Source organism: Vicia villosa, linkage group LG4 (genome assembly GCF_029867415.1).
Source record: "Vicia villosa cultivar HV-30 ecotype Madison, WI linkage group LG4, Vvil1.0, whole genome shotgun sequence".
NCBI lineage: Eukaryota > Viridiplantae > Streptophyta > Magnoliopsida > Fabales > Fabaceae > Vicia > Vicia villosa.
Genome location: NC_081183.1, coordinates 95,969,866 through 95,978,047, shown reverse-complemented (window position 1 = coordinate 95,978,047; position 8,182 = coordinate 95,969,866). Strand labels below are relative to the sequence as shown.

General features: G+C 34.6%; 1 long non-coding RNA gene across 1 annotated transcript; it reads left to right on the top strand.

Annotated features, from left to right (window-relative positions):
- Nucleotides 1-6,576: 6,576 nt before the first annotated feature.
- Nucleotides 6,577-7,690, top strand: LOC131599374 (uncharacterized). Its single transcript, XR_009282728.1, has 3 exons — nt 6,577-6,993; nt 7,083-7,331; nt 7,477-7,690. It is a non-coding gene; the product is annotated as an uncharacterized LOC131599374 (long non-coding RNA).
- Nucleotides 7,691-8,182: the final 492 nt, after the last annotated feature.

The following is an 8,182-nucleotide window of genomic DNA, read 5'->3' as shown; positions in this document are numbered from 1 at the left end:
GTTATCCATGGGCTCTTAAGTTTGCTTAGCTCACTTGTTTTTCGATCACTTTTCAATTGCTCTGAAATTGCTCATATGTGGTTTCAAATACTTTTGTAATTTTGAATTTTGTAATGATCCGTGTGTGGATGTATACAAAATGTTTGTTTATCTTTCGAAAGATGTTTTGAAAAGAACGTTAACTTTGTAATGATCCGTGTTTGGATGTATACAAAGTATTGTCTTTTTTTTTTGAAAGTTTTGTTTTGAAAAACAACAGTGTATGAGAATTTGTTTGTTTTGATTTGAGCAAGCAAACTAGGAGGTCTACCCTGAGTTGTAAGGTCTTTATCCTATTTCCTTTAAAAATCTATCCTTTCACCGGATATAAACGCAAGGTTCGATTTTGTACTCAAAATAGTAGAATTTTGACTTTGATTTTGAAAAGAATGTGAAGGGATTACCTTAAGAGGTGCAAGCGTGATTGTGATTGTATTCAGATATTTTATCTTTGAAGTTAGTGATCTAACGGTTCAATTTTATCTTTGACATACACGCAGTTTATATTTGCTGGAAATTAAAATGCGGAAATGTAAAGTGCGGAAAGTAAATCTACGCTATTACATCGATTGTGCAGGAAACGTAAACTAGCCTATTTACATGAATTTGACATCCTATACATTTATCTAGGAATTTAAATTGCAAGAAAAATAAAAGGCATGTTTTTTGGATTTTTTATGATTGATTTTAATTATAATTAATGCATGATTAATTAAATTAAAATGAAGAAAAAAGATGAAAATAGATTTAAACCTAGAAATTAAGTTCAAAATATGTACAAAATATTTGTCAATTAATTTTAAAACAAAAACTAATTTTTTTTGGAATTTTTGAAATTGATTTGAAATTGATTAAGCTAATTAATACATAATTATACAAATAATTATACAAATAACTAAAACTTAAAGAGAAAATTATTCAAAATATGTACAAAATTAACTTATAGTATATAAACAATATTTAACATAAAGAACAATTTTTTTTATGATTTTTTGATTGGTTAGAATAATTAAAAAGCAAATATATAAATATATACTAATTAATTATGCAAAATATTGAAATTTTGAAGAAAAATAAAATATTTTTATTTCAGAAAATAATATATTATTTTAGAAGTCTAAAAATATTTTTTGTGTATTTTTTGGATTTTTGAAACTATTTTTAATTAATTTAACAAAGAAATTAAAATAAAAATAGAAAATAAAAGGATACTAATCAGATGTGGTATGCATGTGAGGGAACATGATGTAGCTGCATGATCTGGCGCGTTGGATTAGGAGATGGATGGATCAGATGGTGGAAAGCATGAGGGACCATAGCACGTGGAACACCTGCAAAACACTGAATCCAAGGTCAGTTTAAAAAAATCACGCGCGCGCCTCCCATCCAATCAGAGGACGCCACGCATCATCTTCAACCTTCAGATGGGCTTTTACACCGTTCATTTGCAGGTGGTGTAAAAACTCCAATCTTTTACACCTGTTAATAATAGAGAATACAAGCAAACATGAGTATAAATTTGGCGCGATGCCATGGTTAAGTTCGTATTGTTCATGCGATTTTAATGGTGCTATTTAGAACTTCTAATTTTGCCTATTTAAGAAAGCCCTAAATTTTAGGTTATGAACCCTAAAATGGTAACTTCGTGTGTAAGCGTCTAAAACTTAATTAAAGTTCCAGAAATGATCTACACACCACACCAAGTCCAAATATATGTCTACATCGTGCTAGATATGCTTGTGTTATGAGATACAAGTCAGTTTTAGTTTGGACAAATCGTGACCTGTGTAGCTCGATTCAGTGATGTTTAAGACTTGCAATTGATTGGAATAGTTTCAGTGAAGCTCAAAGATGATGTTTGAATGCTTAGTTTGTATTGAAATGGACTGAAATTAAAAACTCGAATTTGAATTTTCTTTGAATTTTTTCAAGTGGTTACAAGTGTATTACGAGTAAGGCTTTCTTTCTGAACTTGTCTCTCTTTTGTGAGATGTTTGGAAGTGTTTATTTTGTGTTGATATTGAGTGGAAATATGAAAATGAAAATTACAAAGTTTGGAGAATTTTGTGAGAATTTTGTGAGCTTTCTTGCTATCTCCCTTTGCTATTTTCGTTCTCCTTTGATTGTTGGAGTATGCTAGCCTATTTATAAGCCATGGAGTGCTTAAAAACTAAGCTAAAAAGCCTTAATTGTCTTTGTTGGAATCTTGACTTTCAAACTTAAAATTCAAGCAACCATTGCTTCATTTTTCCACACTCTTGCCATAGACTTGCTTTGCACCTTCCTTGCTGCATAATTAAGTCACATGTGGAGGCTTTAGCTTAGAAAATAAGCTATGCTTTATCCTTCCTTTTTTTCCTTTTTTAATTTAATCTTAAATGATAAAATTAAATCAAAAAATGGAGAAAAATGTTATGGGCTTGGTCTTGGTCGTGGGAGGCCCATAATATTATGGAAATGATGTTTGAACCATGAAAACTTGGCCCCATTTGGAAAAAATACATTTTTGAGCAATGTTGATTTCATGCATTTTCCCAATATTTAGCCAACTTCAACAAGGTGTAAATCCCTCAATTTTTGTCATATGAAGGAGATCTTGCACTTTTTGGAAACCTCAAAGAGTCCTCTAACCAATGTCTTTGGTCTCATGTCAAAATGATTTTTGATGCTCCTTGTGTGTCCTTTTGAAAAAAGTGTCTTTTTGTTGACTTTGAAAATGACCTGTAATGTCTTTGATCATATTTTTCAAATGGTGAATGCAATGACCATGGGATCAATGGTATTTGAAAGATACTTGAATTTCCTTCAAAATGAGCTTTGGTTTGAATTTTTTGGATGAAGGATGAGAGAGTTATGATCAGTCAAAGTTGAGTTGACTTTTCAGGCAAAAACCCTAATTTTGAATCTTAGGGTTTTGTTGATTTTTGATCTTTCCTTGATGAATTATGATCATCCAATGATCAAATGATGAATCCTTTGACAAAATATGGACTTTGACAAAAAATTTCATTTTTGACTGTCTGTTGACTTTTTGGTCAAACGGGTCGTCTGTTGACAGTTTGAGCTGCTGACGGTGCGTCTGAGTGAATTGAAGTTTGAAAATTCGTATGATGGTACTTTGAGATATATGGATGTGTATGAAATCCATTTGAGCTCTCAAAAACTTGTTTCTCCTGTAAAAACAAGAAAACCCTAGTCAGGGACTGTTGATGTAGGAGACAGTTAAGCGTACCTGATTTTTCTGCAGTGTTGAGTCTCTGCTAATCGCGTGATATTCAGAAGACTTCTAGAACAAAAATCTTGGAATTTTGAATTGTGAAATATTGATTTGATTGATGGTACAAACACTGAGAATTGTACTGCCAGCAGTTTGGCTATCAACTGACTGTTCAGGTATTGATGTAGCAGTTAGAGTGAAAAATCAACAGTCAAAGTTAATTTTCTTTTTTTTTGTTGTTTTTGCTTTTGTTTTATGTGAAAAATGAAAGTTTATTTACATGACTTGTTAAAAAACACAGACAAAATAAATAACTAATATTTACTGTATGCGAGCAAAATTACCGATAATAACCCTGAAAATCATTTAATGCACAGAAAAATGAATATTTGACTGGCAGAAAACACATAAAATATTATCTGAGTAATTAAGCGATATTATGACAAGTAGTACAATATTTAATACTGACAGTACAAATATTACATACTATATTGAACAGTACGACGAATAAACGGTACATTTAAGAAATAAGAAATACGGCAAATTTTAAGAATGACGATTGATAACCCATGCTTTAAATAGTAACATGTAGATGATTGGGAGCATAAGCATCCCAGGTCCACAGTGTTCCGGGCTATGCAGACAGAAGAAATACATGATCACCGTAGCAATGGTGATGACCATAAGAAAACACGTTTCCCACTGCTTTGCCATTTTGTCGGGGAAGAAGAAAGGATGGATTATGAAGTAGAAATTTGAGAGATGAATTAGAATTTGATGTGAGATTTTATGGAAGAAAATGAGAGGTATTTATAGAATGGAAAGAAGGATAGAGACGTTGGGGAATGATGTGATTCCGTACAAAAGGAAAATTTGAGTGGAAGTAAGATTTGAAAGAAAGTGGAGATAGTGTTGGGAAAAAGAGAGATTTGATTTTTGAAAAAGAGATTTGAAAAGATTTTTTTGAAAATAATGGAATATAGTACAAAAATTAGTGGGAAACAAAAGATAATAATAATCTACTTGTTACCAGTACAGTCTGAAGTAATAAACTCTGTTACAATTGTGTCAGTACTATTTATCTGTAAATAAATAAATAGCATGTGTGAAGTAATAAACAGTATTTGGCGTTTGCGTAAGAATAAATTCAGCTGCAAGCCAAATTACTGTATAAGAAAAGTTCTAAAAACTAAGTATTTCATATATCAGGATCTTTGTTGAAATAAAAATCCATGATTATATGAGACTTTTAATTTTCAGATTGGAGTTTTCTTGAAAAATAATGCGGGCAAATTTTGGGGTATAACAGCAAGAAAGTCGAACGAAAATAAGAAAAGAAAAATTCGAACAAAATAAAGAAAAAGAGAAAAGTTCGCTCACTAGGGTGTTTGTACCCTGTGCCTACGTACCTCCAATGTCAAATGGAGAAATCAGAGCGCCGTAGCTTGGCTCAAAATTTTCTATTTCTATCTCGATTCGCGTCTCCTAGAGAAACGGAACCGAGCACCCTAAGGGAGCATGCAATCAAGGAGCATCACGAAGATCCTAGCAAACATGGCATGTGAACAGGAATCACAAATAAGAACATGCGAATCGGCATCGCAAATATATCATACGAACAGGCATTGCAGATAGAAAGACAAACATGTAACAGGCATACACGAATGTGAGCATGTGAACAGGCATCACAAGTGATATCATACTAACAGGCATAGCAGATAAATGAGATAGTGAATAAGCGTCACAAAGGTATCATATTAACAGGCATAGCAGATAAAAACATGGTGAACAAGCATCACAACCATAGGGCATACAATCGAGCACCACTCGAGAAACACACAAACTACCGAAGTAGTGATCAATGCATATGAAACACAAAAACGAGCTCGGCTCGTAAATCAAACAACCTACCAAAGTAGTGACCTAGGAACTTGGGAGACGTTCTAGCTAACGGGGAAAGTCCTCCGAAGCCACCATCCACGGGGAAAGTCCTTTGAGACGGTTGAACAAGAAAATAACTGGAAATAAGCGTTCTGGTTAACGGGGAAAGTCCTCCGAAGCCACTGTCCACGGGGAAAGTCCTCCGAGACGGGTGAAAAGACAAAAAATAAACGTTCTAGCTAACGGGGAAAGTCCTCCGAAGCCACCGTCCACGGGGAAAGTCCTCTAAGACGGTTGAACAAGAAAATAACTGGAAATAAACTGAAAACGGTAAACAAACAAAAACAGAGCCTCTTTCGAGGGCTTGGCCAGATGAATGCCTAGGTCCTAATTCTCATGGAAAATATGATGTTGTATGCCTACCCTACTTCTCATGGAAAGATATGGTGCACGAAAGAGTAAAAAGGGACAAGGAGCGGTACCGAACGGATAGCAAATCCGCAATGAGCTAGCAAGCGTAAGCAAAGAAGTCCTGAATACTTCACGTAATGCCAGCATCAAGCAAAGTCAGAAAGCATCGTCGTGAAAATAAATCGCGCACAACAAGTGGTACGCGTCGAGCATAACCACGCAAGCAACCTGCAAGAGAAACCCAACACAGACATCGCAAGAATATACATCTCAACGAATGGGAGATCAGATGAATCGCATCGGGAATAAGTTCGTGTCCCAAAAATAAAGTGGAACACGATGCAAATCAATCGCACCGGAAGAAAATTCGTGTCCCACAAATACAGTGGAACACGAAACAATCGAATCGCAATCGAAGGCTCTCTCGAAGTATCTCGCACATCTCAACAACCGAATCAGTAATAACAAGGAGGCATGTACCGCCATAGAAATAATAGAAATTAAATTCTAAGTAAATTCTAAAGCGAAATCTAACAAGAGAAAATTGTTTTTTATGGCATTTTCATCTAAGAACAATAAAACAAAATTATGTAACAAAATATCAAATTCTAACAAAGAAATATTACATGTTTTTATTCATTTTTATCATGCCAAAGTCTAACAAAACAATTGATTTCATGTGATTTTTATTACTACTAAAAGAAATGAAAAGAAACTAAAATTAACTAGAAGAAAATGAACACGGGGGGGGGGGGGGGGGGGGTAAGTGATGAAATTGGTGGTGCTTCCAGAGGTAAGGGCACAGGGCCCAACCAGAGTTGGCCTAGGGTTGTTTTTGTTCAGTTTTCTGTAGCCAAAAAACGTGACACGGGCCAAAGGGGAGGTGTGTTAACAGCAATTCGGTGGCCCAAGAAGTTTATTGATCCAATCCAGATTTTTGTTGACAATAATCTCAGTATTCAATTGATCCACCAATTAATCATATCAAATGCACATTTAGCTCAAACTTTATGATCCATTAATGCGTTGATAGACGAATAGGGAGAGGAATCGGTGATTGATGGTTTGCGATCTAGATGCGTCGAATGTCGCACATGAAGTTTGGAACAATTGATTTGGCGGGTGAAGATTACTGAAATGTGAACATGATGAGGTCTCCGCACGAGTTGAATCGGACTTGGCTTGTGAAGTTGTTGTTGCTGCGAGATTACGAGACAGTTGCGATGATGATGATGATGATTCTTGTGATGTTGATGATTTTCTGAGGAGATTCTGAAAGAAATCGAGATAGTGAAGAATCACGATGAAGTTTGTTACATTGTGAGGTGAGTTCCAATTCTGTTTTCTCCTTTATATCTTTTCTACTGGATTTTCTGTTATGGTTCTCTATGATGAAGAACGTGAAGTCAAAGATGGAAGGGATTGAATCGGTCAATTGATGAATGGTGAGAGTTTCTTTCAATTCTGTTACAACTTCTTCCAAATTTTTTGTTACCGATTCGATTACATACTCTCTTCTTCTGCAAATTTGAAGTTGATGATGAACGTGATGCGGTTCAGAATATGAAGATTATGGAGTGTGGAAGGTTGAAGAAGTGATGAAGACGAAGATCGAGGTTGGATATTTGATCAGTGACGATTTGCTGTGAACTCAGATGCGTGTCTGAGAGTTGGTTAGAGGTGATGAATTGGTGATGAATCTTCCGAGTTTTCTGGTGAGGATTCCATGAAGATGAGGATGCGATGAAGGTGGTTATCGAGATTCAATCAATATAGAGAGAAGGTTGATTCAATCTGAAGTTTGTTACGATTTTTCCTGTTATGCTCTCCTCTCTGATTTTTTTTTTGTTGTGCTTTCTTGTTGAACCCCCTCCTTTTCTGTTTCTAAGAATTTTTCTTCTCTGCTAAGTTCGGTTTTTTTTTTGTAGGTTCATTGCATATTATTAGCTTGCGCATGATGACAAAGGATGTGGATCAAGGACGTGAAACATGGATAAGGCACAAAGACTCAATGTAAAATTTGGATATTTGAATTTTTTTGTAATGAATTTTGTATGGGATTGTAATGGGCTTTGTAATTTTTTGTAATGAATTTTGTAAAAATGGATTTGTAATGGGCTTGAATGATGTAATGGACATGGATGTATGGATTTTATAATGAATGATACAAACCTTCATGAACTTGTAATGAACCTTAAAAGAAACTTGTAATGAATCAGGATAGTAATTTGAATGAACTTTGCAAATGGAGATTCATCTTGAATATTGGACATAATTGAAACTCGAAATTTAAATGGACTCTTTCAATCTCCTTCGTAAACCAATGACACATGGAATGAATGAAAATTGAATGAATCTAACTTTGCTCCTCAACTCAAATTCAAATCTACTTGCAAAACCAACAACCAATAATAGAGATCACAAAATGAGTCTATCATCATCATCATCCCTCGCATCATGACTTAATCTTCGTAACTCGGAGCATAAACCTTTTGACTTAACAATCTCAAAACACTAGAAACTCTTTATTATTTTCTCAATTGTTGAACGAAGAAATAAACGTCGTTGATAACTTATGGCACGAAGAAAGAGGGCAAATTTTGGGGTGCAACAACATCCGAAACGAGGGGAGGT